The 12387-nt window shown below is 36.0% G+C and overlaps 1 protein-coding gene across 20 annotated transcripts in view; it reads left to right on the top strand.

The window, feature by feature from the left end:
• The window catches only part of Lingo2 (leucine rich repeat and Ig domain containing 2), a 1357796-nt gene that overhangs the window by 924318 nt on the left and 421091 nt on the right, over window positions 1-12387 (top strand). For all 20 annotated transcript variants that reach the window (XR_009588066.1, XM_060373595.1, XM_060373592.1 and 17 more), the window contains one exon: window positions 3988-4020. The gene's annotated coding sequence lies outside the window, so the exon portion shown is untranslated. The remainder of the gene's footprint in view (window positions 1-3987; window positions 4021-12387) is intronic.

Genomic DNA, 12387 nt, shown 5'->3' with positions numbered 1-12387 from the left:
TTGTTTAGCTTCTTTAGGGCTATAGATCATAGTATGCTTATCCTATATTTTATGGCTAATATCCACTTACAAGTGAGTATATATCATTTGTGCCTTTCTGCTTCTGGGTTACCTCACTCAGGATGATCTTTTCTAGATCCCACCATTTACCTGCAGGTTTCATGATAACTGCTGAGTAGTATTCCATTATGTAAATGTACCACAATTTCTGTATCCATTCCTCCATTGAGGGACGTCTAGTTTATTTCCAGATTTTGGCTATTATGAATAGAACTGCTACCAACATGGCTGAGCAAATGTCCTTGTTGTGTACTTGAGCATAGTTTGGATATATGCCTAGGACTGGTATAGCTGGATCTTGAGATAGAACTATTCACAATTTTCTGAGAAAGCGCCAGATTGATTTCCAAAGTGGCTGTACCAAGTTATATTCCCACCAGCAATGAAGGAGGCTTCCCCTTTCTCCACATCCTCTCTAGCATGTGTTGTCACTTGAGTTTTTTTTTTTTTATCTTAGCCATTCTGATGGATGTGAGGTGAAAGCTCAGGGTCGTTTTATTTGCATTTCCCAAATGACTAGGACATTGAGCATTTCTTTAAGAGTTTCTCTGTCATTTTATATTCCTCTCTTGAGAATTCTGTTTAGCTCTATACCCCATTTTTTAATTGAATTACTTGATTTGTTGCTGTTTAACTTAAGTTCTTTATACATTCTGGATATTAGCCCTCTATCAGATGTAGGGTCATTGAAGATCCTTTCCCAGTTGATAGCTTGTCCTTTTGTTCTGATGACAGTGTCCTTTGCTTTGCAGAAGCATTTTATTTTCATGAGGTTCTATTTATTGATTGTTGATGTTAGAGCCCATGCCGTTGTTGTTCTGTTCAGGAATTTGTCTCCTGTGCCATTGAGTTCTAGGCTCTTCCCCACTTTTTCTTCAAACAGATTTAGTGTGTCTACTTTTTTTATCCACTTGGACTTTAACTTTGTGCAGGGTGATAAATATGGGTCTATTTTCATTTTTTCTTCATGTAGACATACAGTTAGACCAGCACCATTTGTTGAAGATGCTATCTTTTTTTCCATTGTATGGTTTTGGCTTTTTTGTCAAAAATGAAGTTTCTGTAGGTATATAGGTTTATTTCTAGGTCTTCAATTTGATTGATCCATCATTCTGTTTCCATGCCAGTACCATGCCATTTGTATTACTGTTGCTCTATAGTACAGCTTGAGATCTGGGATGGAGATACTTCCAGGAGATCTTTTATTATACAGGATTGTTTTAGCTATTCTGGAATTTTTGTTTGTTTGTTTTACCAATTAAATTGAGAATTGTTCTTTCAGTGTCTGTAAAAACTTTGTGTTGGTATTTTGATGGGAATTGCATTGAATCTGTAGATTGCTTTTGGTAGGATAGCCATTTTCACTATGTTAACTCTTCTGATCCATGAACAAGGGAGATCTTTCCATCTTCTGATATCTTCTTCAATTTCTTTCTTCAGAGACTTGAAGTTTTTTTTGTTTTTGTTTTTGTTTTTTTTTCATATAGGTCTTTAGGTTGCTTGGTTAGAGTAACACCAAAGTACTTTATGTTATTTATGGCTATTGTGAAGGGTGTTGTTTCTTTAATTTCTTTCTCAGCCCATTTGTCTTTTGTATACAGGAGGGCATCGAATCTTTTTGAGTTAAATTTTTATCCAGCCACTTTGCTGAAGGTGTTTATCAGATGAAACAGTTCTCTGGTTGAATTTTGGGGTCACTCATGTATACTATCATATCATCTGGACAGTCACGTGGATACCTAAACCTCACAAAGAACCTAGAAAGAAAGACAACTTCAGACCAATCTCACTTTTGAACATTGACTCAAAAATACTCAATAGACTACTTGCAAACTGAATCCAAGAACACATTAATATATCATCCACCAGGACCAAGTAGGCTTCATCCCAGCCATGCAGGGATGCTTCAACATACGAAAAAAAAAATCTATCAATGTCATCTACCACTTAAACTGAAAGAAAAAAAAAAAAAACCCACATGATCATCTCCTTAGATGCCGAAAAATCATTTGACAAAATTCAACATCGATTCATGTTTAAAGTTTTGGAGAGATACGAGATACAAGGCACACACCTAAACATAGGAAAAACAATATGGAGCAAGCCTATAGCCAACATCAAACTAAACAGAGAGACTTAAATCAATCCCACTGAAATCAGGAACAAGGCAAGGCTGCCCATATCTCTCCATATCTCTTCAACATAGTTCTTGAAGTCCTAACTAGAGCAATAAGACAACTAAAGGAGATCAAGGGGATACACATTGGAAAGGAAGACAACAAAGTTTCACTATTCACAGATGATATGATAGTACACAGGAGTGACTCCTTTTTAGCCTTACTCTGTTTTTCTTTTCTTTTTCTTCCTTCTTTTCTTTCTTTTTAAATCAAATCTGGTGAATGTGCCAAGTCATAAAAGAACACATGAAAACTTGGTAAATATGAGCAAATAAATTTGGTGAGTTTAATTTATTGACTTAAAACTAAATTACATGTATTGTAGTTGTGAGCTTTAAACTGTCCATAAAGTATTTGCACACAGTAAGTTCTATTTTACTAATAAAAAAGCTCTAGCTTCCATCTTCTTGCTTTCCTGACTATCAAAACCACGTTCTACCTAGCTTACTGAGTGAAGCTCCCACCAACTGACCTTGAACCTTTCCTTTGCATCTTCATTCTGAAAAGTTACAATTTGAAAATTTAGTGAAAGTTATACTATGTATACTTTAAAATCTGTTTCTTGATATAAAAATGCTCATTCTATAAGCATTTCTTGTGCAAACATTCTTATTATGAGGATGGAATTTACTACTATATCTATTAGCATAAGCTTAAGAATTGACATCTGGGTCCACCAAGTTACTGGTGCAGAATAAGTAATCACATTTTGTCAAAGCAAATTTTGAACATTAGTAAGGTAGTGCTACCTGTGTTCATGTAACAGACACTTTGTGAACCTTCATGGTGCAGAGGAAAAGGCGCAAGTCTTTTCTTTATAAAATTAAGATACTACTTACTTGATGAGGTGGTTGTGTAAGTCAAAAGAGAAATCTCTGTAATTTAGATGCATCCCCATGAAATCTGTATGCACTGCATGTGAGACACATAAAAGCCTGAGAGGGACAAATTGCAGATAACAGCTATTCTTTGCTGGAGGACCCGGTCGGGATCCCAAAGGCTGCTTTCTTTCAGTGTTTTTCTCTCACCTCCCATTCCACAGAGAGAACAATGACTTGAAAACATTGGTTGGGTAAATACTGAATTATCATAATTACAATTTCCCTGAGAAATGTGCCTTGCAGTTTGAATATTCAGCATCATAACTACAATCTCCATAAGGGATGTAGAACAGTCATTATAAACAACACAACAATCACTTGGTCCATAAGGGAGAACAGATTACTAGGGGAGGGAGTAGAGAAAGATGTGAAAGCCTGCATTCTGATGAGAATTAGGCAAGACAGTAAATCGCAACTATTTTCCATGAAAACAGTCTTCCGCCGTTTTCATGATGGTACCTTACATGAGCTGATTAAGCATTGCCGTGTCAATTTTTGTTTGTTTTGAGATGGCGTCTTGCTGGCCTGGCTAGACTGGCTGGCCAGGGAGCTCCGGAAGTGGCCCTGCCTCACAATTTTCGCTTTTATATAATTTAGTTTTTATCATTTTTGTTAAACACTCCCATAATTCCTATGCCACTAAGAAATATTAAGAAGCAAACTATTATAAATACAAAAGGCCACAAAATATTTTTAAGTTATTAAAATTGAAAATTTGTATCAGGTGCTTTTTCTCCACAGTTAAATGTTAGCCCTTTGTCCAAAATAAATGGGGAAACTATGAAATTTTTTAAAAGATGACTCTTTTAGTATGATTGTTGCTTTAATTGGCTCTAACAAATTTTTTATCTTCCTTTTTCTTTTTCTAGATGAAGTGAAAGAAGAAAAATGCAGTTTTCAAGGTTTGTATTTTTCATAATGTCTGAATACACATTAATAAAAAACAAAACATGAAAATAGCGAAGCCAAAATACCCTCAGTTTTTCAGATATTAGCTAAGATTATCTCTTTATATTCTCCACTGCTGCATATAAAGTACAACATACATTTTTTTTGCATAGAACATTATAATCAAATATATTAGTTGGTTAAAAATTAGCAATGTTGTATATATATTCAATGTTTTCTATTTCATTCATACTTTTGTCTCCAGTTTTTCCATCTTTAATATGTTTTTATCAGTGATATTTACTGAAGGCATATTGCTTACAAAACCATGCCACTTTTTTTTTCCTTCTACCAAACTTTATCTAGCCTACACCAAATTAAAAATACCTTCCTTTTTCTAACAATACCTGATACCTCTAACAATAAACCTTTACTGATTATCACAGATCCTTGATTTAACTTCATATAGCTGAGAAGAAAGTAGGATTTCAACACTGCTCAGCTGTGTTCAGATGTCTACTCTCAAATATATGAACCCCTTAGTATGATAATAAGGAAATTATTTTATACATTTCTAATATCATCTATGTACTATTTTTAGCTCATGTGTATTTGTATATCACAATAATTGTGTAATTGGCAAATTACAAATATACTTCTACAAAATTCTAATATATTATATATATTAATCAGATATATATTTTAAAATGATAGCAGTAAATTAAATAATCTCCATTGGAGGCAAACACTGAAAATTGTCTATTAAGCACGAGTAAATGGAGATAAATATCAGTTACACTAATTTTAAGCGGAGAGATACAGTGCTATTTTAATTAAGGGATTTTGCTATTACTTTATTTGAATAAACATTAAAGCATTTATAGACTTCATTAGAATATTTGATTCCCTTTACTCCCTTACTTATAACATCTTGGAGTACTCAACAAAAATCATGCCAGCAAAGGTGCTTTCTCTAACAACTATCGGTGTTGAGAAGGGACTCTCATATTGGCCTACTCATCTAATTTAATAAAAAAAAAATCATCCCAGTCAGCTCAGCTACCAATAGACTTAAGTGCACCACTGAGAAACTGTAAGCAGTGGTTGAGAATCTGGGCTCCAGGCACGGGTTACTTGGATTTGAAGTCTGTTTGCTAATGCACTGTTTATCTGCCTTTGACCAGTTTAGCATCTGAAATCACTGTTTTCCTCTGTAGAGAAATGAAAAGAGTCACACATGTTTCATAAATCAAGGGAGATATTTTCACAAGTCATTTCATCACGACATAAGAAGGCAGCAAGCGACAGTCACCACTCATCACTTTGTTGTAGTACATTGGCAGGTCACATTGTACTGTGTGCAAGTAGCATCTTCACTCTCTAAAGGAATTCTCCTTTACAGGAATGACTTATCATGTTTCACCTACAGATGTGAATTCATTATGTGGTAATATATTTGTTTCACGTGAAAATGTAAATTACTTGGAACTGCGCATCAAATTGTGATGCCATCTTATGGACATTGCTTGTGTTTTGCTTTCTTACTAGAAATCTTTGGTAACTGTCGCTAAGATAGAGTAAATAAACAATTTGGTTTTTTATTAAAGAAAAAAAGATAGTACTAAAGTATAAGAAAACATGAGGAAAGAAACCTGGTGCCAACTATTCAATCTCGATCCGAGACCAGCATGGCTATGGCTATGGCTGTGTGTGGAGACATACCCTCTTTCTTGGTGCTGTGAGAACTAACAACTGTCAAGGAAGCTTCAGGTTGGTAGAATAGAGATTAGTGTTGGGAGATGTGGAGAGTCATTCTTCAGCTAACAAAGAACGAAGGAATAAGAAGTCTGAAGATGCAGCAGGAGAAAAAAAATATTAAGGAATAAAAATATATGAGGTGTGTAGGAATTTGTGTGTATGTCTGTGTCCGTGTACCAACAGAGGCTAGAAAAGCAATTCTCCCTTGGTTGAGACTAAAGAGATATGTTAAACTAGCTCACTAACATCAAAAGCTCTTGGACAAGCACCCCTTTAATATGGTGTCTTATAGTGAGGACAAAACCAAGAATTTATGTGAAACTTTCTACTTTGTTTAGTCTGTAATTGGGACTCTATAGCTTATTGACTGATGGCTTGGTAAAGGAGATAGGCCAAATTAAAGAGATGCCACATATATTCCAGGTATACCAACACTGACAGTAAGCATGTAAATTCATTATGATTGGATTTTCTGTAGAGACAAACTACGTCTTTTAACATAATAGAAAAAAAATGACAGTAGCCTCTTATAATCAAAAGTATTAAGTGCTTCATAATTTAAGTGAAAGAAGATAGTACTAAGAATTCTTAAGGGGGCACTTGAGATGGGAAAATCAACTGCATTTAAATAAGCATACTTGATAAAAGTGTTACATACCTGTGCAATGACAAGATGCTTTGATCTGATGGTATATGCCCCTGTTCATATGTTAAAGTCCAGATCACCAAAGTATAATGAGTAGGAAATGAGATCTTTGGGGAAGACAAGGCGGAACTGCTCATGAATAGGGACACTGCCTTTTTGAAATGTGTTCCATACAGTGGCTTGTGCTTCTTACCATGTGCGGACCCAGGAAGCCTTGTTTACGATTCAGCAGGCTCTTATCATATACCTTGGCAGCATGCCCCATAACCTTGGGATTTCCAGCCTTTAAAACTGAGAAATATTTGTTTTTACTAACTATTAAAATGATAGCCTAAATGGTCTGAGACACCACAAGAGTACTTATCTATAAATATTTAAGCATCAATGGGTGAAATGAAATTATGACTAACTCTGATCATCCAAAGTGCAAGGCCAGTATAGAGAAGTTGAAAGAGGTGGGATTCTAGGTAATTCCAGATTCACCACCAGAATGCCTGAATATTCAAAGATGTCCAATGTTGAAGCTGCTTGATACATTGTCTAAATGTGTAAAGTTTCTCAACTATTTATATTTTATTTAAAAATTGTTATTGCCCCTCTTAGATACAAGTGTCATGTCCTTTTCCTGAATGGAAATCACTGTTTACACATAAAATCTACCACAACTATCTTAATTTTGGTCTGTCTTTGTTTTCAGTTAACAAAATCTAGGTCCACAGAAGCTTAGCCTGTGTTTCTAAGTTAAAGAGCAGACAAATGGCCAAATGGGGGCAGCAATCACATAGCCCAATGCAGTACTTATGATGGAACAATAAATGATCAAGAGAAGGCCTTTTGTTTAGAATGAGATTCATCTCAAACACTACACTCTGTGCCAGCCACTTACCTAAAATTGTATCGATTCTTAGATATTTGTTAATTAAATTTTTATTTTTTATATTAATTGCAGTTTATTCACTTTTTATCCCAGCTGTAGCTCCCTACCTCATTCCCTCCCAATCCCACCCTCTCTCCTTCATATCCTCCCATGCTCCTCTCCAAGTCCACTGATAGGGGAGGTCCTCCTCTCCTTCCATCTGACCCTAGTTTATCAGCTCTCATCAGGACAGGCTGACATCTCCTAAGGCTTTTTTCTTCTCTGACTCTGTAATGAGTTATCTGGCGGTAGAGTTTTGGATAATTTCATTCTAACTGTAAACCACATAAAAAAAAAAAAGAACATCTTCTAGCCTCCTGGATTTTATTAATTCACTATGGATAATCAATGACACAGAGCTGGAACAGAAATCACTGAAGGTGATCAGAAAGCAAAGAAAACTAGATTTGACTTTTAGTTTTGCACAACACACACACACAAAGCCATATATTAGGATTTATGTGAGGAGGAGGTTAGTCCAAATAAATTAGATAAAAAATGTTCATTTAGGGTTGCTATGAAGCTCAGCAATAATGCACTTGCTTGCCATATACAAAATTACTATCTGACACACGGCATTAATGATTTGGCAACTAAACTACCCGGCATCTGATGAGAACAGAAAATGCCCACTGAAATCATGAAGCTCAAAGGCTAAACACCGAATGAATGGAATTTTTTTTTAATACAAAAAATGTTTAAAAAACAGGAAAACTAATTTCCTTTTATTACAAATTCTAAATCTAATTTCCTTTGGTTCTTCCTGCATATTTAAAAAAGCATGTGGCTCTTATTTCCATGCTAGAGATGTTTAAATATTTTCAAACTGGAAGCATTGTTTTTAGATTTGAACATCATAAGTTAGAACTCTATAAATAATCTCTCTTACTTGAACATCATTCAAGGAAGCACCAATTATATATGACTATAATTAAAAGAAAAATTTATTATTGACTTTAAGGCTTCAAAAATTATTAATATGATGATCAAATTGATAACTCAAAGCATGTCCTTTATTAATCTCCTTTATAACCTTTCACATTTTTTTACATCTGGAAATGTTTTGAATCTTCATCAAATCACAACTACTCCTTCAAACCTGAGTTCTCATCATTTATCCTCTCTCTCTACTTTTTAGAATATATTATGTAGTAAACCTACCCTCTCTGTGTAAATCTTTCTGTCTTTCTCTATTTCCTCTCTGATTTTATATTGCCACATTTTGGTTTTCCTGTGAAAAAAGGAGAGATAAGGCAGAATGTGAAAATGCTAAGGTTATGCAAATGTAGAATACTCTCTTCATTATATAGTTATATAGATTTTGTAATAGAAATAAGAATGTTGACAGCCTTAAGACCATGCTATTGTTGGAAGAACTAGGTAGTGGCCTCATGAATCGAAGTCAGGGCAATGAACTCACAGTGAACACAGCTTTTGTCTCCACTTTCTCACAAAACTTAACTAAAATAAGAATAAGGAATAGAGTAACCATAACCAAACACAGTAATAAGAAGCAGGGTGAAACCATAACTAATATCACAAGATAATATAACTAATGAAGAAAGGATTGTAGAAAGGGCATTTTCCTTCACAGAGCAGATAGTTACAGCTGAAATTTACATAGATAAATTGTTCGAATTGCTGAACCTTGAAATAGCTTGTGAACCTGATATACTAAAGATAAGGATTGTAAATGTAACTAAGCACTGATGAATAGAAGTTGAAAGTCTATAAATGGAGTAACTAGACACCCACATCTTCATTCTCACACCACAAATCCAATTAACAACCCTGGCCAATTTCTCAGAGACTTGGGAGACGAAAGACTACTGCTGCATCCATCATGGCTTGTTCCTGGTAACATCACTTGCGTGATGAGGGGCGGAAGAAAGGACAGAAACACACAGGGACACCTGTCCAGAGAACCTGCGATCAAGTTAACAGTGTTTTCTCTGGTGGAGAGGCACCCGATAAGCGCCAGCTTAGAACCTCAGCATGCTCACACCAGACTAGAGCAAGCATTTGCCAGTTACCTGACCTGACCCGATGAAGGCTTTGTGAGTTGTGAACAGAGAGATTGGCCCCTCACATTCAGTCAGGAAGCTTCGAATCCTTACACATTAACTTGGGGCTTGTTTGGCTCCTTTAAACATGAGAATCATAAGAAAAAGTCCAGTTCCACATTTTGAGTGAAATTTTAAGCAACCTTTAATTAAATATTCACCCGGATGCTAGGCTCTGGTCAGGATCATTCAGGGGATCCCAGAAAATGGCAATGAGTCATATTTTGCAGATGCTTATAAAGGCAAACCCACAAGTCCCACATATATTCCATTAAATCCAATCACGGGCAAGCATATATCACCACATACTTCCTCCATCATTCTGCCAGCCTACCATGGTTCATACTGATGTGGTTCCTCTCCAGGTAGCTTCCAACTATACCCAGTCAAGCACATCCAGTGCAGTTGGGTCAAAACAACATTGATTAAGGGAGTGAAATAATGTGGCCTGTTAGCTCACAAGAACCATGACCCCCAGCAGTCCAGGAAGTAACCTGTCCTTAGTCGAGTGGAGCTTACAGGGTACCTTTAACACTTACAGCTCCCTACAGACTATGAATGAATAAATGGATGGATGGATGGATGGATGGATGGATGGATGGACGGATGAATACAGTATGGTTATTGATAAATAGGGCTTTAACTTATTTATTTAATTTGGCTCTTAGAACTATGAAAGCCAATCTTATGCATTCAATTCAGGAAAACAGAAGGGCCTTTTTCTGTAGACTATGAATCCACAGGAAAGCTAACTGCAGACACAGACACATTTATTTTTTTCCAGCAAATGGACATCAGAGTGCAGTTGTTTTGATTTGTTTTGTTTTGTTTGTGGGCTGTACTGAAGCTCATTAATTTGTAGATTGCACTAATGTGCCAGTAGCTTTCTGGGTCCTCTGAAACACAAGGAGGGAACTATTTTTAGGAAAGAGAAACAGCATTACAAACAAAAAAAACAACAGACATGGCAGAAAGAATTATAAGAACTGTAATGTCTTCAAGTTAGAAGACATGATTTTTTCCAGAATGAAATATGGATACTATTTTATTTTGAAAATAAAAAGAAACAAAACTGTAAAAGCTCTCAGAAATAAAATATATAACATGTATGGAATAAGAGAAATCAGTGAAGTATATGTAGAGGTGTATAAATAGTGACATACATGTAGAGAAGAATGAGACAGAGATTAAGAGCAGGGAAATGTGCAGAAAGACAATAGATGTGAAATTCCAAGCAGTGTGTCAGAGCAGTTCAGCAGGTGGTTAGAGGTGAATGATCACTAATAATAACCACAAGCTGATTTCCCAGACCCAGATACAGTTTCCAGATTTCAAGAGCTGAGCATTCTACCAGCAAATGAGAAAAATATGTCATGACCACACTTCAGAACAGAACAGACAGACAATATCCACTCTGATGCCTGATAGAGAAGAGAAAGGAAGTATCAGACACACTGGTACTTCTCAGTATCAGATGTGCAGGTGATGATTTAATGCTTTGAAAATGCGACATGTTCCATCAAGAGAGACAAAGAAATAGTTCCAAGAAAATGTATATATATATATATTATTTATATATATATAAATAATATATATATAATTTATATAATATATTATATAAATATATATAATTTAGTATATGTCTCTCTGTATATATTTATACATAACACATATGAATGTCTTCCTATATATCTATATACATATGTATATATGGGTAGTATTTCCTTGTTTACATGTATACACACACACAAAGAAAACACACAGACATACACACATATGTATGCATATGCGAAGAACATCCCTAGGTTGCCAGAGAACTCTGTTCCAAGCTTACAGGGTGATTTCCAGAACAGCCCATGCAAGTTGCTTGGTTAGATGTTCCGGGAGGTGAATCTCACAGGTACACACATCAGCAGCAGACCTACTGAAGACCATGAGCTATGCATTCCTACAAACTAAGAGGAACTTCTGTGGGAGACTATGGGATTGAACTTTAGTGTAGTCAAAAATGCCACACAGGCTACAAAACAGGGAAATTATAGATGGCAAGGAAGACTAAAAATAGAAATATATTTATGAAACATTATACTAGTTAGCTCTAAATATTTCTAAAGTATGATATTGTGAGAACAACTGAATTTAACTAAAGTTAAAATAACCTCTCCTGTTTATGTGATTGTTTAATTGAAGTAGACAAACTTCATTTTAGATTTCATAAACTGATGATAATGATGATTTACTCATGTTATTTTAAGAGCTTTTTATTAAAATAAAGAACTGCGGGAAAGTGAGAGTAGAGGATTGTTAAATCTGAGAACCACAAAGAGAAAAGACCAAATCCATGATTGTGAAATTAAAGTAAGCTATATTTGGGGGTGCATGAAGGACTGGCCAGCTGGCTGCCCCACTCTAAGTTAGAATTTGAGAGAGCAGTCCCTGGTAGCCTCTTAAAGACCTTTTTATAAGAGAGATAAGGTATTCACAGAGGTGAGAGATCTGATGCATATACATTGTTAGAAAAATACAATGAAAAGGAAAGGAACAAAGACAAGGATATACATGATGTGAATAGGGTTGCAAGAGGTTCACAGCAGACCTAAGAAACAGAAACATACCTTAATTACAACAGAGCACAAATGCCTGGGCCCAGGGGATCCTGCAGAAGCTGATACTCCAACCAAGCATCATGCATGGAGAAGACCTAGAATCCCTGTTCAAAGGAAGCCCATTGGCTGCTCAGTTGCCTACTGGGTTCCCTAGTAAGGGGATCAGGGGCTGTCTCTGACATGAACTCAATGTCTGGATCTTTGATCACTCCCCCCTGGGGGGTGCAGTCTTGCCAGGTCACAGAGGAAGATGATGCAGCAGGCCTTGATGAGACCTGATAGGCTAGGGTCAGATAGAAGGAGAGGAGGACTTCCCCTATCAGTGAACTAGGGAAAGGGCATAGGGGGAGAAGTGGGAGGCTAGGTGGGACTGGGAGGAGATGAAGGAGGGG

This window comes from Meriones unguiculatus, chromosome 20 (genome assembly GCF_030254825.1).
Source record: "Meriones unguiculatus strain TT.TT164.6M chromosome 20, Bangor_MerUng_6.1, whole genome shotgun sequence".
NCBI classification, from domain to species: Eukaryota; Metazoa; Chordata; class Mammalia; order Rodentia; family Muridae; genus Meriones; species Meriones unguiculatus.
This window is presented reverse-complemented; position numbering and strand designations above follow the sequence as displayed.